Source organism: Camelus bactrianus, chromosome 11, assembly GCF_048773025.1.
Source record: "Camelus bactrianus isolate YW-2024 breed Bactrian camel chromosome 11, ASM4877302v1, whole genome shotgun sequence".
In the NCBI taxonomy this organism is placed as follows: domain Eukaryota; kingdom Metazoa; phylum Chordata; class Mammalia; order Artiodactyla; family Camelidae; genus Camelus; species Camelus bactrianus.
In genome coordinates, this window is record NC_133549.1 from 37078569 (window position 1) to 37102575 (window position 24007).

Sequence of the window (24007 nt, forward strand, 5' to 3'; positions counted from 1 at the left end):
AATTTACTAGCACGACGTTATATATAACATAACAAGCAGCAAGTGACATCTTTTCACCTTTACCATTTCCTTTGGTTAGAAATGAGTCACAGGTCCCGTTCACACTCACTAGGATAGGGTTGTATAGAGGGGTGAACACAAGAAGGCAGTATTCACCGGGTTGGGGTTTGGGAGGAGGGGTGGCAGAAACACGCCCCCTCTCTGCCCAGGTACATATGCAAGAGTATTTAATTAAGGAGAAATTACTGGAATCAGAAACAAGTGTTATTTTTCTTGATACTGAAAAAACTATATTTTAAAATCTCATTAGTGGCTGCAGAAGTATAATCACATCGTAATAATTTACCAAGCTGTGCACTTAGGATTTTTGACCTTTATGAATATTATGTTTTGATTAAAAGTTTACTTAAAATAATGTCAAGCATATTTTCCGTATACCTGTTGGCCATTTGTGTGTTTTCTTTGGAGAAAAGTCTGTCAAGTACTTTGCCACTTATAGGAAGTATGTAAAATAGCCAAACATGTAGAAGCAGAGAATACAGTAGTAGTTGACTGGAGCTGGGTAGTGGAGGAATTGGGAAGTCGTCATTCAAATGATACAAAGTGTCAGTTATGCAAGATGAATAAAGTCTGGAGAACTGCTGTTAACATAGTGACTGTTGTTAGCAATACATGTATTGTGCACTTCAGAATTTCTGAGAGTAGATCTCATGTTGTGTTCTTACCACAAAAAAACAAAAAGAAAGACAAAGAAGTTCTGGAAGATGTTGGATGTGTCTTTTATCTTAATTGTGGCGATGTTAGCAGAGTGCTTGCCTGTATCCTAACCCATCAGATTGTACACCTTAAATATGTGCAGTTCTTCGCTTACCAATTATACCTCAGTAAAGCTCTTGAAAAAAGTCTACCTAAGCACATACACACCCACATACTAACATATACATTTATAACGTGTATTTTGTTCCTTACTATATCTACAGAACGTAAATGGAGAAAATGAAATTGGCTTTATTAGTATCGATGTTTTATTGAATACTAACTAAATTCAGTTAAAGAAAATGGTATCTCTCTATTGTAAAGGAAACAATCTATAGTAACATAGCAGTCACTACTGTATTGTACCAAATCTTACAGCAGCGAAATATATAAAGGGAGGTATATTTGTGTCTTCTACAGAATTTGATTGCTCCAGTAGGCATAAATCAAACAAAAATATGAAAAATATAATCAAGTATTTTCAAAGAGATCGCATATACATACATTCTTTTCTAAAATCAGTGGAATATTTTTAGAAAAAAATCACTAATATAATTAGCAGCAAAGAAAACCTAAATTTGCAAATATTAGGTACTTTATAAGCCAAGTTCTTTGATCATAGTCCAATAAGACTACATAACAAAAACAAAGAAGAAACACGCAATTTCCAAGTGTCAATAAAAGGAAACAAATTTTACTCCTTAAAAATTAAAAAAAAAATTAAAAGTATTTCCTAATATCAGATGTTAAACCCAGCATTAAAAATTATCTAGAAATTAATGAAAGTAACAGATCATAGTAATAAACACGAGCTTAAGTGAAACCTAGACTCAGGAATATTTGTAATTTTAAATATCTTTTAATTAAAAAAGAAATTATACTTGTGAGCAAATTATTATTGTTAAGCAACTACTAAAATAAAACTAAAAGCAAGTCCCCCAAGTAGAAAGGAATTAGGAGATTTTAAATAAAGACAAAACTAGACATTAATAAAATAAGAAAGTGGAGAGCTTACAAACAACAAGTAGCTGTCATTTGAAATGTTGGTCAGTTTGAATAAGGAAATAGGAAAAGGAAACAAATGGACACAACAGAAGAATGACAAATTTTAACCTGTTGTAGATAAAAATGTAGAAAGTTACCACATAATATGTGAGTAACCCTTTGAAAATAGATTTAAACTATAGGAAAAATGAAGGATGTTTAACAAAATATAAATATCTCTTTGGTACAGAAAGAATTATAAAATAACAATAGACAAATAATTGTAGGAAAAATTGAAGAGCTTTTTGAGTAATTAAACTTTAAAAGGTGTCAAACTTTGATGGGTTTAAGAATTATAGGTTCCTTAAGAGTTACATAGGAATTGAGTTGAAAGCTGATTTATAATTCTGATAATCCTACAGAAAGAAAAATGTGGAAATTTCCCCAGGTAATTCTCCAGTAGGTTATCACAAACTGTCTCACTCAAACATGGAAAATCTAGTACAAAAACATAGACAAATTTTTATTTATAAAAGCAGGTGTGAAAATTCTAAATAAAAATATCAATAAATTATGTATTTAAAGAAAAGGATAGCATGAGAAAATTCGGATTATTTTAGGAATGCCAGTATTGCTCAATGTTATATAATCTGTCAAAATATGAACAAATACTTAAAGTAAAAATAACACCTGCAACTTATTAAATAAATATATCAAAAAGTTAAAGAACAAAAAATTACTGTAAAAAATATTCTGAATAAAGTAGAAGTAGCAGGGGACTACCTATACTTGATCCTATTTATTTACGCCACAATAATAGCAAACATCGTCTTAAACAGTGAAATAATAAAGCCATTCTCATTAAAATCTGAATCAGAACAAGAATTACTGCTATAACCACTACTAATCAGCATTACTAATAAATATTGTTTGTATAATTGACTTACAATGTTAGTTTCAGGTATACAACATACTGATTCAATAGTTTAATACATTAGATGTTTTATCAAATTAATATAACATAATTTAAAATAGGTCATAACATGAGAAAAAAATTAATTTAGAATGCAGATGACATGCTGGTGTTTTTAAAATACCCAAGCAAACCTAATACATAAAAATTAATAAATAATTTGATTTTTGATTATAAAATAAATCTATAAATCCCAATAGTTTTCTTTATTCAAATAATAATGTATGTCAAGAATGCAAATAAAAACAATTACAATAATGACCACAAAGTATAAAATACCTAGAAGTGAATTTAAAAAGAAATTTATAACACCCAACATGAAGAAATCTATAAAATGCTATAGACAAGCATTAAAGAAGATACTGTTAAATGGAATAGCAGATCATTTCACTAGATGGCGTGAATTAGCAACACAAAAATGACATTTCCTTCCAAACATACACATATACTTTGATATCAAATTTTCTTTCTTGAAGTATAATTGACTTACAATATTGTATTAATTTCCAGTGTACAACCTAGTGATTCAATATTTTTATGCATTATGAAATGATCACCACAATAATTCTAGTTACTGTCACCATGCAAAGTTATTAAAATATTATTACATTCCCTATGATGTATGTTTTATCCCTATGACTTAATTTTCTAACTGGCAGTTTGTACTTCTTAGTCCCCTTCACAGTTTTGGCCCATCCTCTCACCTCCCTCCATTCAAGCAACCAACAGTTTATTCTCTGTATCTAAGAGTCTGTTTCTGTTTTCTTAAGTTTGTCTTATTTTTAGATTTCACATTTAAGTGAAATCATATGGTATTTGTCTTTCTTTTCTGACTTACATCACTCAACATAGTACCCTCTGGTCCATTCATGTTGTTGCAAATGGTAAGATTTTATTCTTTTTTATGACTGAGTAGTATTCCATTATGTATGTATCACATCTTCTTTATCCATTCATCTTTGATGGACACCTAGGTTGCTTCCACATCTTGGCCATTGTAAATAATGCTGCTTTGAGCATTGGGGTGAATATATCTTTTCAAATCAGTGTTTTTATTTTCTTCAGATTAATACCCAGGAGTGGAATTACTGATTTGTATGGCAGTTCTGTTCAGTTTTTGTGGAACCTCCATACTGTTTTCCATAGTAGCTGAAGGCCATACTTTTAGGGTGCCCCTCTCCTTCAGGTTTCTGGGAACCACTCTCTTCTCCTGCCTTTCTTGTCCCTCCTGTCCCTCCAAGTAGAAGGAAGAAAAAGGGTATTTCACTATATCTTGGCTTCCCTCAGCCTTGCCTCATCTTTATAAATAGTCATTTTACTAAACCTTTTAATTTATGCTGTTTGCACCATCTTTTTTTAATGTCAGAATCCTAATTGAAATAGTTACTCAATTCAAAGAGTGTAAAAGTATACGTCATCACATATCACAGGCAACACGTATACATACGCACAGACACACAGCAGATGTATTATAGCTTTAAATATAAGGCATAAAACTTTTGAAGAAAACATTTGCATAAATTTGTAGGGAGAAGCACATAATTGAGAAGCCATAAAGTAAAAGTCAAAACAGGTAAACAAGATACCCTGAGAGATTAGATGACATAATTAGGATTTTTGGCTAAACTAATCAAAAAGAAGACTTTAAAAAATAGATGAAAATATTGACATTATATAAATATAATATATTTTAATATAAAATAGACAAATATTAATATCTTAATTTACAAAGATCTACAGATTTTTTAGGATAACACTCAGAAAAATAAATTTGAACAGTAAATGTACAAGAAATTAAATGCAAATGTGAAATAAATGTATGAAAAGATGTCCAACTTCCTTAGTAGCTAGGTAATCACAAATTAAAATAATGTGTCATTTTTCATTGACACAATGGAAAAATTGACTTTATTCAGTGATGAAAAAAGTGCACAGAAAGAAACGCTATCATAGATTATTGGTATAAGTATAAATTTCCACAACTAGCTATTTGAGAGTTAATTGGCTTTATCTATAATCGTAAAATCTAAATATGACTCTGCTTCTGCAATCCCATATTCACCTATCAAAATGAAATAAAATTATCAGTATCTAAGCATGTTTATTATTACACTGTGACAGTGCATACTTGGCTTGGGGAAAGTCCACCACAGGGGAAATGTTTGAAGAAGTTATGGGTGTTCATTTTATGAAACAGTATGAAGCTAATAAAAGTAGGTTATGTCTGCATGTATTGACCTGGTAAGAGGGCCATGTTATTGTTAACAAGAAAAATATACAGAGTAATATGTTTATAATCCTATTTTATCCAAAAAAGAGGAAAAAGAAAAACACACATGTGCATTTATATGTGGATGGAAAGCCATCATGGAAGGATAGGCACTGAACAGTAATTGCTGCATTACTCCGTTGGGAATGAAGAGGGAAAAGAGGAAATATTAGAGTTATATGGATTAAAAATATCACAACTGATTCATTAAAAAAGCAAATGCTTTGAAATAAGAATGAAGACCAGAAAAGGAAAACTACATAAAACATCACTTAATATTATATATATATATATTATATATATATTTCAACTTCTCTTTGTTACCATCCCAGTGTCAGATTCTAGGTATAATCTGAATACCCAAAACTTGAAAAAAAAAAAAAAAAGAGATTTCTCACTCATACAGAACCAGCTTCCTAAAAGACTATCCTGTTATCACACCTTTTATTATGCCTTACCAATGTAGAGCCTTCTGATCAATGTATTCTTATACATTCATTAACTGATATAATTTATTTTAAAAGCTTGATAGATAGTTTGTCAGTAGATCTGTCCACGTTTAGTTTGGGGGAAAAAAAATCTGAGTTGAGAATTGTGCTTTCCCTCAGCTCTATCTCAAGGAATTACTGTCTAAATTAAGAGCAGATAGCTGTGCTCAGTATTATGTCTCAGTCTAAAATGGTTTTGTAATAACAGAGGAAGCCGAGTGAAATCTTTGTCATGAGTTATCAGACATTTTAATATTTAATAATCGCTCTCCTTGTTTTTTCTATTCTTAAGCAAAGATTTCACTACTGTAAGTAATATACTTTTTAATTTATTTTTTCTTAGATATTTATACACAACACAATTTTATAGTATAATTGGCGTAGATAGTTTATGGGAGCAAGGCAAAAACCCCCCACAAATTTCTGCTACTTAAAGATCAATATTATTCAAACCAGACAAAGTGCCCTGCCAAACAAAACTTTCCCTCTAAATGCAAAACCGAAAGATAGCTGGTCTTTTAGCAGTTTTGACTGGGTTGATATTTCAGATCCTACCTAGCTTAATCAAGTTTGTTTTCTGAGGGATCCATGAAAAAATTTCATGGTTAAGATTTCACCTTCCTCCTGCCATTTTCACCTCCTGGCAAGTCCTTCCCAACAAAATCATGCTATTTTTTCTACCCAGTCATAGTTCAAATTTCACCACTTTTCCAATGATTTCCTTATTGACAGTGATCACCAATGGAATTTTATTGTGTCTTATCCAACATTGTCATGCAGTTTTAATAATGGTGTACACGTTTTTGTACCCTTAATGCATTATAAACTTCCAGTGGTGATTAGCAGAGCTTTGCATAAATTAGTTACCGAGTATAATTTTTTCATGAGAAAAAAAAGTTGACTATAAAAATATTTACAACAATTATTATACCATATTAAAAGTGATTGCTTAAAATATTCCAATCTAGATGTTTTGAGCAATTGCAGATATAGTCCAAGTTTTATAACAGAAACTAGTTAACATGAGTCAGAAAGTTGGAAAAGACAAGACAGTACGCTGGTTCTGTATCTATTTTATAACTCTTCAGAGACCAGAGAATGTTGGAATCAAGAGATTTATAAAACATTAGCCCTTCAGCTTTCCTGTGTTTATTTTTCCAGATGGTACATTGCATATTGTGGGTATTCATACAATACAGAGAAGATTAATCAAAAGAGCAAAACATGAAAATGTCTTTGTTAATCATACTTTTAATTCTCTCCTTTTTCCATCTCCAAGGATTTAGATAAAACATTTTCCCACATTGGCAGTATTTTTCTTTGGTATGCAAATTCTGAAGTGTGGACCAGTGACGTATTGTTCCAGACCAGACATCTCTAAAATAGTTAGCACGCACTAAGGCTTTACCCGTGAATCTCTGGCAACTACTGATAAGTTTAGGTAAACACAGGTAGAGAATCCAAATGGAAGTATTTACTTACCTTGGGAAAATAAAGCTTGGGAGACTTATATCAACTTTCATTAAGTAATGCAGAGCCTGCTCATCCCTGCCTCCGGCCATTCTCACACACAGCTCCTCACAGTAATTCTCTCTTCTCCTCTCTTGTTCATCAGTCCTTATCGAGTGGGGACTTGAAATTCCATCCCCAAAATAGTTTTCTCCAAGTTATCTTTCAAGATTTTCCTACTCTGATAATTCATTTATTCAGATTTCCATTCAGTACATATATAATCAGAGTCATATATTTACTCTATCATACAGAAGTTCTAACTTGTTAGTGTTTTATTTTGCCATTATTCTTGAATTGAATTCCATCTTTCTTAGAGTGTAAGCTTCTTATTATCAGAAACTTTATCCCCTCAGTGTTCTACCTATTTAGGGCTTAAAGAATGATGGCGGAGAATATGTAATTAATACATTACAGAGTTGGGAAAAATTAAAAATAATACAAATTAAATGTTGAAATCATGGATCTAATCTGAAGAGGTGAAATTGAATTTTGATCCTTGTAACGTACTATCTTTTGGTCTACAGAAACTATAGGACAAGTGCATAACAGGGTTATGTTGTAGAATAGAAATATATGCTAAAAAAAAGGACTTTGGTGTTGTATTTGGCTGGAAACTGAGGCATTTTAGAATAATCTGCATGTTACAGAAATTATACATCATTGAGAATGTTTGGAATTTAGGATACAAGGGCTGAAAGCACATGAAGTTGGGAAGGTACATAAAAATGAGTTCATGAAAGCCCTGTATGCTATTATTTTTAAGCTGAGATTTATTGAGTGCTGAATATATGCAGATACCGAAATTGTGTTTATGTATATTACAAATAATACATCTCATTTAATCTTTGCACCATCCTAAGATAAGGGCGTTATTATCCACCTATAAAAGCAGAAACTAAACTTTAGTAAAGTTAAATAACTAAGAATAAGTAGAGAAGTTTGAATTAACATGCTAAGAAGTTGCAAATAACTACAGAGTGAAGGAATCAATGAAGCAATTAGACCAGAAGAGTGATAGTGTCAGATCTTGGTTATAGAACAGTTTGAAACTTCTTTGGTTTTCAGTCAAATGATAGTAAATGTGAGGGGTGAGAAAATTGTGTAAAATTGGAGGAAAAAAAAAAGTTTCCCCAGAAGATTTTGGGAACCTCTCTCCTACCTATTTGAGAATCACTGAATCACAAATATTGTTTGGCAGCAACATAAAGAAGAAACTTATATTATGCATAGTTCAATTTAATATTCCAAGAATATTTGGCATGTTCTCTGCATGGGTCAGATCATACTTGTAACACAAAACTATTTGTAAAGCACTGTTTAAGAGAAATTTATAAAACTCTTAAGTCCCCAGGCTCAAGCAATTAGGATGGGTAAGGGCGCTCAAAATTGTATTATGATGGAAAGGAAATCAGGATATTTATTCAAAGAAGAGAAGACTTGTGGGGAGCAGCAGACATATCTTCAAATGTTAAAGGGTTGTTTCATACATGGTAGAGGAAATTAAACATTTTGGATTGTAAAATATAACTTTTTCAGAGTTCAGTTCAATAGAGGAAGGGCATTTCTAATAATTGGTTCTAAGAGGGAAGAATTTTCACTGAAGGAGGTGAATTTCTGATCACTGGAGGTTTGAAACTATAGGTTGTACAACCTCATCAGAGGTATTGTCCTCTTTAATGTTTCCACTGGATGTGGAAAATGCCTTAACACCAGAATTTTCTATGTTTCAAACAAGATGTAATCCATCTCAAACCAGTTCACCTGTAATGGAACTCACTTGCTTATGTAATAGGGCAGGTTTCAGGAATGGTTAAGTTCATACACCCCTGTCACCAGGAATACAGTTTCATTTTTCAATTTGGCTTCACTCACTTTGGCTACAAGTTGGCCTATCTTGAATTACATTCATCTTGGTTCATATTTAGGCAAGAGAAAGCTTCAGTGAAGTGCACCATTTTTAATCTCATGTATGCATAATGTTCTGAGTATGTAGGTCGAGGCTATAAGCTCATTTTTTACCTGTAGTATGTGGGAAATAAACTGTGAATATACTGATAAGTTTGCTATCTCTTCCTGAGCAAGGGTTTTTGGTCTTTAGCTTGCATTAGAATCACCTGTAATACTTGTTACAACACAGATTAGTAGGCCCCACGCCCAGTGTTTCTGATTCAGTAGGAATGGGGCCCAGTAATTTGTATTTTTAAGGCTTCCCCAGGTGATGATGTTAATGTTAACCCAGAGACCACACTTTGAGAACTGCTGCCCAGGCCCCATCTCAGAGCAGATTAAACAGAATCTTTGATGAAGAGACTCAGGCATCTGTTTGTTTAAATGTGTGCACAGACCATTGGAAGTCTTGCCGAAATGCAGGGTCTGATTCGGTAGATCTGAGGTGGGGCTTGGGATTTTGCATTTCTGATAAATTCTCTTTAACTGATGCCAATGCCCCTGGTTCACAAACCTCGCTTTGAACAACAAGTTTCCAGACTAGATCTTGATTTTGAATTAAGCTGGGGAAAAGCCAGGTGTTTCTAATGTAGGCAGTTGTGAATCCTTGTCTTGAGCAATCAGGACGCAGGAGTTAAAAGCCAACTCAAGAGCAAGAGGAGAAGCCAGTTTCTCCTAGAAAGACAGTGTCTTCACAAGCGGATGAATTTTTCGGTGGGTTGGGTTAGTCTTCGGGGCATTTTGTAAGTTTTTGTTTTCAGAAATTATGTAGCGCTCCTTTGTGTTAGCCTACACAAAAGGGACTCAGCTTCAGAGACTCTTTATAGTTGAAAAGAAAACTGCAGTAGAGATATTTGTTTTGTCAATTCAAAAAAAGTCTGAAACCATGAAAATCTTCTGTTACTAGGCTCCAAGTCACAATGCGTTTTAAAAGGAAGTCACCAGCATTTTAATCCTCCGTTAGACGCGTACACACCTACACAACTGTTATCAGAAGAAAAGGTAAGAAAAACAATTTTTTTTTTCGCCAATAGAGAAGAATTTGGATTAGTGCATTAGTCACTTCTTTTTCTAACTCATCTGCAGTATTTAACTTTGCCAGTGTGTTCTGCTTACTAATAACTGCTGATACTTCCTGAATGAATAGATTAGTTTATAGGAAGGATTTGCATGACAGAGAATCAATAGGGCAAGTTTAAATCCCCAGATGGTATGGAGAGAGGAAGTAGGACAAATTAAGCTGGTGATTGTTGACAAATTATAAGCAGAGAAGTGGAAAAAAAAATCTACTTTGGGCCAAAAAAAGGTTTGTGATGTCAAAAGTGAAAATAACAGGGCCATTCAAATAAGGGGTCTTAAGCCTCAGCTTTCTTTATCCCACACTCACGAAAACTTATTTGAGCTGATGATGGATTCTATTAATAGGAGAAAAATGACTTTCACAGTTAACTCCTTAGATATACTCCGTTTTACCCAATATGGAGCGATACACCTCGATGATACATAAGCCCATAAATAGGGGAGAGGGGAGAAGGAGGGAAAAGGAGACTTTGCTATGGATGTATTTGTAGTCACAGGTACCCATTCTCTTGGATTCTGAAGCATGGAACATGGCTGGTGGGACTGAGCTGGATTTGTTAGGGTCATGTTTTAAAACTCAGGGAGCCTTTCTTTCTGTTACCCACCGCCTTTCTGTGGCATATTTTATCGTTAGCACCTGCAGGGTAAGCCTCATAAAAATTACAAATTTTATCACCCCGCTTTAAAGAGACTGGTATGATGGTCTGGATGACTTGAGAGAATGGCTAATTACCCATCTTTTTACTATTTGCAAGGCCAGTGTAACCACTGCTGAGAGGGCCAGTATTGAGTAAAGGGTTGACAAGAATTTGAGAGGTTTTGTGAAAAGATCAATGACCTTCGTTTGTCATAGGAGGTAAAAATAGACTCTTAACAATTCCAGCAGAAGGCAGCAGTCAGTCCCTACATAAGCATGTCCTTGTATCATGAGAGGCCGGCAGCAGATGGAAATGATGATAGTACAAGCCATATTAGCAACAGTAATTACTGATTGCATTATTATTTAGGTATCACCTGCATATTCTTTCAGTTAGTTTTTAAAACCAGCACAAAAGATCTTTATTACCCTCTTTCTATTATGAAAGAAGCAGGCTTTGAGAATGTAAATAATATACCAGAATGAGTTGACCCAGCTTGTATATTACAGAAGTCAGACGCATGAATTCAGGTCTAGGAGGCAGGTGCCTGGAGGACTGTCAGGACTAGAACTACCACCCTGTTGTGCTCTGATGATGGTCTAAGGTGACTTCCTCCAGTTAGATTCCCAGCGCACTAATACCCCTGCAGGATATTACTAGGTATTCTGGAGTTTGGGGGGTGGTTCTTGTTGGGTAGACATGGGATAGAATTCATGAGAAATCCGGGATACATGATTCTAAGGCAGTTTATTTCTGGTAATACCTCCCCAAGAGGGAGATATAGTACGAAACATAATTGCTATATGACAGAACAGTATCTCTAGTGCAACACAATTTGGGAAAGAGCTGAACTGGGGAACAAATACAAGACCAAGAGTTAAAAACCTAGCCTCCAGTTCTGCTTGAATGACTAACTAGCCCACCCCGACCCAGGCTGAAGTCATCGTTTTTCAATTTTTGCATGAGTAATTGGATAATAATAATACTTTCTCGTGTCACACGTAGATGGAAAGTTCCCTCGTGTTTTAAATGTGACATATTTCAAGGTGATTGTTTAAAAACATTGTTATTTATCCAGGAAGTTGATACACATAATTACTGTCTCTGAAACCTTTCCCAGTTGACTTCTCTGTAAGTGTATCACTTAAAGAAATAGTTTACCTAAGGAAATGGCTCCAAGTGCATATTAAACTTTTTTCCCCTCACAAAGGATTTGATGTAACTTATAGCAAGACAGATACATATTTGCATATTTATATAAGAAAAGAAGACCCAAAAAGTCAGACCCATTGATGAATTTAATGGATCAGAACAAAGCAAAAAGTAAATGTAGATTGTCATCCTGTAAGAGTATGTTGTTGTTAAAGTTAAACCTCCACTTGGTGCTAAGCTTTCTGGTAGCTAAAGAAGGACCAAGTTTGTTTCCCAGCCTGGCAATCTTTCCTTATCACTTGGTACTGAGGTTTGTCATCAGAGTAGGAAAATAGAACCAAAGAATGGGAACAGATATTATTAAGGGAAAGAAGAGAAGAAACTGCATAAGTTTAGAGAAGGTTAGGAGACAGAGCCAGAGGAGACTGTTTGATCTAAAATACTTTTTAAACTCCTGTGTCTGAAAACCTCATTGGAAATTTGAATCTCTCCTTCCTTCTGAAACCACATCTATGCAGTTGACACACTAGCATGGAGATTGTAAACATCCAAGATTATATGATGGTCTGTGTTCTTACCCTGTGAACCCAAGATGACTGCCAAAGACATGTAGATACAAAAACAAAAGAAAAATGTAACATGTACATGTTTGAAATGACTGGATTGTATCATCAGAATCTACTGAGCATATAGCTTAGACGGGAATTTGTTTACTTTTGAGGCAGACCAAACACCAGATCACATACACCCTCAAGTCTTTAGGAATTGAGGGACCCCACAGCTGGCATCTTCTCTACTGAAATAAGAAATTGTTTTTATTGATTAAGATACTGTCTCTCTTACTTTGTGCACTCTGCAGTATTGAACTATAGCTCCTGAACTCAAAGAATAATGGGACTGAAGTTCAACTAAGGTATTTAAGTCAAAAGAGGCCTTAAGGGGTCCTACATTTTCCAAATAAGGAGACTGTATGGCTCCCTAGTTGGCTTCATTCTCCAAGCAGGTTGATGACAGAGACAGAGATTCATGTTTCCATTTACCCCATATGCAGCCCTTTAAGAGGCTATCCACATGTCATTTTGTATATACAGCCTCAAAGCTATAGTGTATTTTGTAACTCAAAGGGCTTCAGAACTAATTGGAAGTCAAAACAAGAATACATCCAATAGAACATACGAAAGAAAACAGGTTTCAAGTGGCCATGGAAGGAAAAGAATGGACTATGTTTCTCCTTTAGAAAGTGTTTTGGGACTGAAGCTAAGCACTTAGAAAGAATTAATATTTACCATGATGTGTAATTACAGGAATTTGAGCTGATGCTCGTGGGTAAAAACTGTCCGTCTTTTCAACAAGCAGTTTCTGCTCAGCCATGGGGAGGGAGCCAACAAGACCATGGAGAGATGTGACTGAATTATTAAAAACCTGGTCTGCTTATAAGGATTAATTGTGAATTCTGAATCAATATTTTATCATTTGAGCTAGTGAAAAATGTATGAGACAGCCCCCCTTTTGCAAGGACCCCAATATAATTAAAAAAAAGATCTCTCCTTCCACTTGTCATCTCCGTCTGCTTATCCCTTTGTGGCATTGATGATCTAGGTTCTGATCCAGCTAGGAGCAGTGTCTGAGATCCTCTGTGCCCAGCATCACTGCACTGGTAACACCCCCGCCCCCCCCCCCCCAAACAGCTTAGTTTTTTTTGCATTTATTCACTCACTGAGAAGACGTTTAATTTTTACTCAAATGCAGGTCACTGTTAAGTGCTTTGGGGTATATAGTGATGAGGGATAGGCAGTCCAAGCCTACCAGCAGAATGCAGACATTATAATTATACACCTGCTTTCCTTATGCCACATCATTGTGTGTGTATGGGGGGGGTGTTCATGCACAATGAACGTTATCTATCAGTTTACAGCAAAACATAAAGCCCAAGTGGCTCTGTCTCCTACCTACTGTTTTCAAAGGATAAGGTTATCCTCTCTTTCAAGTCTCTCCCAGCCCTAACAGTTTTTGGACCTTCTCGAGAAGTGCCCCACGTGGACGCACAGTAAACACAGGGATGTGAGCATGAGTTTGGAGTTTGCATCCAGCCTGCACCACGTGATGGTTTTGTAACCTTGGACAAGTTAATCTCAATTTCATTATCTACAAAATGAAAACGTACAAAGCACCTACCCTCTCCCCCTAGATTTTTTTTTAGAAGAATCAATTAGTCTAAAAGCACCTAGAGTAGCACCTGATATAAAATAACTTCTCAATAGTGATCATGTATTATTATAATTATATGTATAATTATGGGACCTGTGTCTCAATAATTCTTAGATGCCTTGTTCCTTATGTTAGCATCTCTGAAATTGGGATGTGAATTCGAAGCAATAGTATCTTAAATGCAATGAAAGATTATTGTATAAAATGTATATTTATATAGCATACATGTAGGCATATTAACATTTATAATAATATGTATTGTCGTGGGCTCATGAGTAATCTCACCAGCTTCCTTAATATTTCTGTCTTTTGTTCCATCTTGGTTCTGTTCAGTGTGGCAATCTGATATTCAGGTTCTGGTTCACGTAGTGAGGTGGGCATTCGAGCTGGAACCTAATAAAATTGCTTGTGCTGCTGCTGCTGTAATGGGGTGTCTGGGTCAAGGTCCGGAGTGTTAAGATATCTTTAGAAAGCAGTCATTTCTGTGACTTCAAGACTGGTTAGTACTTATTACACTAAAAATTGCTTTTATTTCTGCTAACATAGGAATAAACTCTTGAATGTACCTTTGTGTCAGACTATGGAATTATAACTTACAGCAGTGCTGTTTGCAATCCCTTATACATTCCAGATTTTAACTAACCAGCTGTTTTAGTTTTGGTTTGCTGGCTGCTCAAGCTTATATCCTCGGGCCAAGCTCAGGCTGGATGGAGAAGCTGAGCGACTAGCTAGGTGCAGTCCTCACAAAGTGTCCCTCCCCTCAGGCAGGAATGAATATCTGACTCTTGTTTGAGGACGAATTGTTTCCTCGGCATCTATTCACCTCCCCAGGCGCCTGTGTGAGCTGCATAAATGCCACAGCCGAGTAGTCAGGTTGTGATGTGCAGCGTATGGTGTGGCAGCCCTGGTGTCTGTTGCCATGCTGTTCACCTGGCTTGTTCGGGCTCAGATGCATTCCCTGCCCATCCCCTGCTCCACCGCCTGTTACAAACAGTTGACCTCTGCAGACTGTATTTGCCAAACTCCCTTTCCCTCTGGGCCCCAGCTGGGTTTACCCAACGGTCAACACTTTCAAGAGCTTGGAGGGAGGGAGAAAAGGAGAGCCGGGATTTTTTTTTTCTCTTTGGGTATTTTTTGGCATTGTTCCTAATAGGGCTGTGTCCCACCCTTGCTGGACATCTTGACTCTCTTTGGCCCCGCCTCTCATCAGATAGGCAAGCTCTTCAGTTTTAGCAATTCCATTTCCTCCCTTTATCCCTATAGCCTAAGGGTGATGGTGATCTTGCATTTGTTAATTTCTGAGTTTCCTACTGTTCTGTGTGTCAGCTCCTCCTATATCTTGTTAACTAGTTTTCTATATTAAAATGCAGCTATTTACCTGGAATGGGCATGACTTCTCTGATGTAGTCCCATGACAAAACATCTTGGGAGCACCAAGCCTACAAAACCTTGAAGTCTGCCCTCATGTATCTGAATGCTGGTGAAGACAATATAAATTTAAGTTGAGATATGTGATACACACACACATTTATATATATAATTAACTGACATGGTCGAAAGTATGTCATTTAAGAGACATCAAGAATGCTGGAGCTTTAGAGCAGGCTGATAGAAGGGATGACAGGGTAATGGTACAAACGTTTTTGTATAGCATTCAGAATGAAGGATGGCATCTCAGGAAAATGAAATAGCACATGTAGTGACTAATGATTTACTTTGGAGTATAGTATCTTCCCATTGAAGATAAGGGAAGATATTACAAATTAATAGCAGACAGCTAACATCATTTATTTTGATCTTTATATTTGCCAAGCATTAAATTGTCAATCTATATTCTGCAATTTAACTTTAACAAACCTTGTAAGGGGAGCATTATTAACCCAATATAGTGATGGAGAAACACAAAGTGAGTGACGTGAAGTGACTCTTCTAAGTTCACACAGCTGGTAAGCAGCAGAGCTGAGCTGTCAAATATATGCTAGTTCTGCTCAGTCCACCTTATTTGCCATCTTCAAACACTCCAAGATGCCTACCGCTTTGATTTTTTGTTTGTTTTTGTTGTCAGGGGGAGGTAATTAGGCTTATTTATTTATTTTTTAGTTGAGGTACTGGGAATTGAACCCAGGACCCAGCATATGGCTAAGCACTGTACCACTGAGCTGTATCCACCCTGCCCTGCTTGCCTCCCACTTGGGGGCATTTTCACAATCCCTTAACTCCCTGGAAGAGTCTTGCCCACCCCAGATCTTCACATTTCTCTCTTTAAAGATCTAGATAAAGTATGTCCACGTATTTGTTTATTGTTTTCTCTTGTTCCTCCAACCGCAGCTAAAACATAGGCATCAGGAGAGCAAGGACTTGGGCTGTCTTTCCACTGTTGTATTCCTGGTGCATAGAAGCCTGTCTGGTACAAAGTAGCTACATAGTAACTACTCACTGCATGGAAGAATGGTGCATAGTAGGCTTGTAATAAATACACATTCCCATTTCCTATCCTAATACCTTAGGTGTCTAAAACCAGCCCCTCAGCCTTGTTCAAGGACATATTTTCGATGCACATGAAAGTTATTGGGACTACTTCCCAGGGAAAAAAAAAATTTGAGCAATCTATAAATAGGATGATTTGGAACCATTGTTTCCAGCCACTAATGTCGTGCAGGCTGAGGAATGAGATTCCTACCGTGGCAAACTATTTATATATATTTTTTTAGGTAATTAAAGTAATGAGGTTGTCTGGGACCACAGCTCACTGTATGACATTCCCTCAGGTCCAATTCATCTGCTTTAGTTTCTGACTCTAGTTAACAGTTTTATGGAGGAAAATCACGGAGACTAGTGGGAACGTATGCAGAGCCTCGTGGAGGAACATGGACTTTGCTATTGCCAAGAGGGAAATGAGTGAGAAAGAGAGAAGGTGTGAGCCTGCCTTCTCTGTTGTAAGCAAGAACTGTGTATTTTAAACAAGCCTCCTACTGAGGCATGGGAAGCTTCTGCCTGTGCCAAGCCCTCTATGTGGACATTTTAGAAAGGACCTGATATGTGAACTATATACACATAAAAGGCAAACATGTTGAGACATAGTCTGTTTCACCAGAGATCATTATAGCACAAAACGGTATGTGTAATCCTATGGAAATAGAGTTTCAAGCAGGAAGCTAAGCACTGTTTCTTTACAAGGCAAACACATGGAGGGAAAATTTGCCTCCAAGAGTAATAGCTTGAGCTTCCACACATCCTTGATGGACTGCTCCTCACTGCAAGTTCAGCCCAAGTGGCAGAAATCTCAAGTGAATCTCTCTGGGTGTATTTAAATCCTAATTACTAGTTGGGTGAGTTTCTGTGTGGTTCTCTCCACATTTTGTCATCATGGCTTTATCTGTGAACCTCAGTAGTAGTGCTTTGAATGCAAGAAGCAGAATCAAAGTGACTTACTTTTACAAAAATAATTTTATTGAAAGGATGCAGTAAAAGATAAGAGTACTGTAGCTCACAGAATCAAAGGAAGAATAAGCGGCTGAACATGGTTGGAAAGAGCGAAGAGCCACAGCAGGGCCGGGGATTTCTGAACAGATGACTTGGCTCCAACTATCCTCCATCTCTCGGCGGATGGTATTCCGATTTCTGGGAGACAGAGTCTGGATGCTCTAGTCTGGGTCTCATGCCTGTCCCTGTCTCAAGGGGAGCAACTTCCTTTGATTGGCAGCCCCCCAAGAACCTCATGGAATAGGGAAGGGGATGTTTCCCCCGAAAAAGAAAAATAAGCAACCAAATAGGAAATGTTCACTAGACCTGAGTCTTGGGGGCACCACAGAGTTTTAAAAAAGGTAACATATCAATTGCTTAGCTTAGTGCATAATGGCAACACTCAACAAATAGATGCTAAGTGTGAAATGAATTATGATACCACGAATAGGGTAAATGTGGCATGAGTACCATTCCCAGTAGCGCTACCAGCAACAGCAACAGCGCCGTGATGATTAGCTTTAGCGAGGCTGGGCGCGAGATGAGGAGTATATCCGCATCCATCTTTTTTTTCCATCAGAATGAAAGATATGAGGACTTCCTGCTACTTCCATCAGGAACTCACACTTAGCAATTCCATCAGCCTCCTCGGTGTATTTTTTCACCTCATTATGTGTGTAAATGACAAGCTCTCTTTAGACTGTGGGCTCCATGGAGGATGTAGTGTCGGATCCTGCAATATGTCCTTAGTGCCAGCCCAGTGCACATCACACCGTGAGCCAAGAGCAAAAAACAGACAGACAGAATTGTACAATGCTGAAAATTGGCATCAGCAAGGTCCTGTGCCAACTGCTTTAGGGTCTGCAAAGATGGCTATAATCCACCTCTTTTCCTTCAAGGAGAGAACAAGGTGAGATAGATAAGGTAATGACAAGAACACAAATAACTATTACCTACGACAGAAGATGTATGTCAAGTTGTCATACTCATAAATGAAGGCTTGTGAGATTCAAAGGAGGTAGGAGTCATCTGATTTAGTGGGTTTCTGAGGATAATTCATGGAGGATTTACCACTCAAGGTGGGACTTGAAGGAGGTAGAATTTGGTAAGCAGATTGTAAGGCACTTGAAGCAAAAACGAAAAGCTTGAGTAATTGGAAAGCATAAATAATTTCCCAAAATGGAAATTGTCTTGGGAGCCAGGGGAAATTGGATTTGACTGTCTCGTAAGGAGTGGTGTAGTTGATGCAGGGGATTCAGCTCATCGCCCTACTGCAGGGAGCACTAACCGCCAGAGAGGCTCTTCTCAGTTCAGTAGGAACTGGAAATCCACAAGTGGCTTGATATTATTCAACTGAGTAGAGATATGATTTGTATAGAAAAAGTCTAGGGGTGGGGAGACACATTAGATGGTCATTTCAATATTTCATTCAAGACAGAAAGAGGAACTTTAGAGTGGTGGCACAGGAAATAGAAATGAGAGGAAGACTGAAATGTACAGAATCCATGGGTTGAATTCTAGCCATTTTGCAGGATAAATAAGCTGCTTTGCGATGTGCATTTAATTCACCTCACCTGCAGTAGCGTATTCACAGCCCACCTACCTTCATACGTTTCTATCATCTGTTGAATACAATATTCTTCAAATAATTCTGGATCATTGTCTCTTCTGTTGCTTTGCACATGCCACCTATGTTCAGAATGCCCTTCTCTCTCAGCTCAAATGTTCTCTCTCCCTATTTACTGATTCATCCCAGGCAGAAAGTTCTTCCATCCTAAATTTCCCCACAGTATTTTTTTTTCATCTCTCTAATATTTGACTCTGCATGGTAATTTAATTGAATGCATATCTGTCTCCCGGACTAGACTGAGCTCTCGTTCCTAACCTAGAGTTATTTGCAAACTTGAAAACCATTTCTTCCAGGTCTTCTAAGCCACTTTCTCAAATATTAAACAGGTTAAGGCCAACACCCGGCCACACTCCACATTCGTTCTATTGTAAAATACTTAGGGAGCTCTCTCTGTGTTCAGCCCTGTGACAGATGCTTTGCAGGACTTAGAGAAAAGAAAATACATCATCCCTGTTACCAACTTGCTCACCATGTAGTGAGGAATCGAGATGAATGCTTGTAAAGCAATTCGAGGATGAAACACAACCTTATATAATTGAGAGTTTAATTGTGTGGTGAACATTTATAGAGATTGAAGGGAAGGGAGAGGGAGATTGATGGGTGCTGAAAGTCAAGGGTGACTTCATGGAAAGATGGGGAGAAACAAAGGGGAACCAGCAAGGTCATTGGAGAGTGCTTCCTAATGAAACCCCCTTCTCTAGCTCTTTTCCTTGTGACGGGTACCTCTGGGAGGCAGCCAGGACAGGTAGAGACGTGGATGGACAATGGTTCAGCATTAGGGTGTCTGGCAGGAGAGGACACAAGTGTGGACATTTCAAAGACCAAGAACTAAGACAGCATTTTTTTTTTTGAGACAAATTAGCCTAATCCCTCTCCAGATATTTTTATCTGAGGTTGGAATGGAGTTCAGCTGACTTATTCACAATCCTTTTAATCAGAATTCAGGAAATAGTTGGTAAACTAGGCAGAAATTGATTTCTTTATGATAATTTCTCAGAAGCCCTTGTGTCCAAATTCTTGCTTCTGAAGAGGTCAAAGCAGTCGGATATTAAGAGGTGAACTTAAGAGACACAAATGAGACAAATATAAACAGCTACAGATATCAGCAATAATGCTAATATTTATTTGGAAAGATTTGGTTTTATTTGATCTCTTCCCAGTTTATCATCCTAGAAGCAAAGACAGGGCAGTGTTGGCAGATTATAAAACTCTAGATCAAACCAGGTACTCTCCAGAATTGAACTGTGTTTCTTTTTGGCATTTAAAGCTGCATAGTGTTAACATGATGTTTGAATGAGAGGTTGCCACCATTGGAAGCCCTTTACAGTGTTGTGTTCTTTTTTCCATAACCACACTTTTTTCTTCAATTAGATTAATTCAATGTGAACACAAAGTTTTAGAATCGATGTACCTGAGAATGAACAATTACAGGGGGTCGGGGCTGGGCTGGTGGCTCACTAACCAAAACGTGAAAGTGGAAGGTAGATCTAGTATTTCTACCTTAAATAAGATTTTCTGACTTTTTCGTCTCTGTATTTTACGAATGCTACCAAAGTGCCATTTTATATAAATGTAGACATGTTTCCTCTTTTACAAAATGCCCTTTATTTTCCCTTACATAATGATAGTGAAACAGGGAAATACATGGTTTCTCTGTAATCTTTAGGTCAGTCTGCACCACTTTCTCTTAGATTGTGATTTCTGTGTATGACTGAAGAAATATTGGGATTGTTCAGGTTACTGTAAAGACAGCAAGCGGGTACGAATAGTACAGATTTACATGCGTGTGTGAGCTTTCCTCACCTACCTCTACTGCCTTTTGTCCACAAGGTGGCACTCTCTAGATATGTCTAAATTCAAGCCTTTTTAATAAAGTTGCATCAAAGTAGAAATCCTCTCCAACCAGCCTTTGTGGTTAACAGCTTTCCCCAAAAGCCAGGTGAATTCACTAATGCACGTTAGAAAAATAGCATGGTTAAGTGTGTCACATAGATCACTAACAAGGTGCCATTATTTATACTGCAAATGCGTAAACTATTTAATTCTAGATCAGTACATTTAGGTCTGATTTTTTTTTTTTTGTCCCTCCAGATATGAACAAGAAAGTAGATTGTTCCTACCAAATCAGATTAGTCCTAAAGTCCCTCTATTTGAGATTGCTTCTTGGGAAGCCCACGGGTATGTTCCAGTGGGCGAAAATGGAAAGAGGTAGGACTCAGGCAGTGACCATCTATCCCAAATTTCTCTGCACAAAAATAATTTTAAATAGCTAATGGTAATCCCCACCCCCATGTATAGTGCTGGAGTTCATGTTGTAAGTTTTTTAGATTTGAAGAAAGTTTATTTTAGAGACAATCTTGATTTACTTTTCAATCAAGTATGCGTGGCGCCTGTCAATAGCAGGAAAACAGATGCTCAGGCCTGCTCGTGGGCCAGAGTATGGTACAAAGATGTGGATTTGGCAGCTGGGTCTTAGGAGCAGGTCCCCCCTGTCAGCTCTCACTGCCTGTCTTACAGCTGTCTCAGGAAGAGGATGTACCGTGACTCTGGGCTTGAGATACCTCCTTTGAAACGAAACTCTGAAATACTAGAACACCCATCCAAAACCATCCATTGCTCTATGTTCTGATTCTTCCAGTCAGAAGTTAATAGTCTCTTCTCTCACCATTGCATAATTTTGTACTAAACAGATTGCTGGTAGAGGGAACTAAACATGTTTTACGTCATGCAACTGACAAGGCAGACACTGTTTGGGTAGTGCCTACAAATAAGGATGTCAGGTCCTCCAGCCCCTCCTCAATTCCTTTATGTATATACAAGGAAACTGAGGTCTAGTGAGGACCAGGGATGTGTTGAGAGTTACACTGTTAATGATTGTCACTATGAGGTTAATATGATACTAACAGGTAAAGTAATTCTAACAGGTTAGCTACAATCTACGTTTGTAATCTTTGCCCATTACTTAGGTACAGATAAACCAGCAACAAATTCTGCATTCTATTAATGTTAGAGATGCTGCCTGCTTATGTTTCAAAACATTTTTTTGGCACATGAAACAGCTTATTAAAATGTCCATGAAGAGACGCTCCTGTCTGAAATGAACTGAATTTAAATTAAAGGAGGAGGAACCTGTAGAAATTCTCAAGTATGGGAGAATGTGGAGTGAGTGATGATTACCAGGGACTAGCAAAAAAAAAAAAATAAAAGCAAATAAACTGATCAACTAAGAAATGGACTGGACAGAGAGGCATCCTGTAAAATGTTCATACAGTCAGCGTTCTCCCTGGCACTACTGCAGAAATGACAACTGGGAGGAGTTATGGGCTTGCGAAATTGAGTAGATGTAATAAAATGGGAAGGAGTTTGCTCTGGGAAGCATCTTTGATGCATAAGGTATTGTGAAATGCATTACGGCCCCAGCATAAATAATCTAGGTTTAAGTATACCTGATAGACATTTGCAGGCGGTAGTGTAAGTGGAAAGTAAACAGAAGGACTTGATTTGATTTAAAATGAGGAGGGAATTTGATAAAACAGAGTATGATGGAGAGGTCAGATTGGAGAACAGGGGTTGCAGAGGAGAAACAAATCAGCATGAAGAGATGGAGATGAGTGTAGAGGCGAGTGAAATAATCAGCCAAACACTAAATAAAGTATACACTGTGCCCCTGCTGTGCATAAAGAATATGTACTACGTGACCTCAGGGGCTACACCAGGAGCAGTGTTAAGACACACCACCACTTTTTACCAAGAATTTTATAATCTTATTGGGAAGGAAAAATGTCAGCACATAAGCTAGATTTTAATACAAATATTTTAAAAAGATAATATAAGTATTAATAAAAAATAGAACAAAAATATCACAACATAATACATGAGGAATTACAGAGCAGCAAATCCTATGACTGTATCACAAATATTAAAGGGAAAATTAGATCACTTAAATCCATTTCTTGGACAAATTTTTATCCAATACAATTATTTGATTTCTGATAATAAGACTTAACAGTCTAAGGTAAAGTGAAATAGATGTATATATAGATGATTCTGTTTCGGTATCTATGGTTTTCCAAGAATTAACTTTAGTCTTTGATCTCAGAGATTAAAAGTATAAGAGCTATATTTTATAGCTCAGGAGTAAGCTTTCTAAGATCTTTACTTTTAAATATTTATTTGATTAAAACAGAGGTGAAGGTGCTAAAATAGAAAAACAGTTCTTACACTTAAATGAGTTTAATTTGAGTACCAATTTTTTAAAATTAACTTTTGGATCCCAGGGAGAATTACTCATTAGATCAAAAAAAAATCTTATCAGTGGTTATTAATTATGTACAATCATTTGTGAATTTAAAATGTTTAAAAACTCTAATTCACTTTGTGATTTGGGCTGAAAAAATTATATTTCTCAAGGAAGTAGTTCTTCAAAATTCATATTTTAAATGATTTCTAAAGTACCTGCTCAATGAATAGTAGTTATTATAATTATTCCTCTAGTTGAGTACATAGATCAGGCACTATATATATTTCAACCCCTGCTGACAAATTTCCAGTTACAACAAATCATTCAAAAGACAGGAACACTCAGGCTCAGGATGGCGGTGACTTGTCACTCAGCTAGAAAATGGCTCAGACGAGATTCACTCCCAAATCAACCAGATTCCCAAATCATTGCTCTTCCTACCAGGTTATGCTGTCCCCTTAGAGAGTACCATAGTAGGAAGTTGTCAAATTATAGGTGTATATGTGTGTGTGTTCACACACAGATGTACAGGTTTATGTCAGACGTTTGAATGCTTAGACAAGTCCTTAACCAGCTTCAAGATTTGGAAAAAAACTGAGTTGCAAATTATAAGTGGATTGTTTTTTGTTTCTAATCCCAAACTATACTATCTTCATCTTATTGCAGAA

At 36.7% G+C, this 24007-nt stretch overlaps 1 long non-coding RNA gene across 1 annotated transcript in view; it reads left to right on the forward strand.

The window, feature by feature from the left end:
* The window catches only part of LOC123619490 (uncharacterized), a 117277-nt gene that overhangs the window by 9935 nt on the left and 83335 nt on the right, over positions 1–24007 (forward strand). The window contains exon 2 of the long non-coding RNA XR_012510412.1: positions 9837–9931. This is a non-coding gene — a long non-coding RNA (uncharacterized LOC123619490). The remainder of the gene's footprint in view (positions 1–9836; positions 9932–24007) is intronic.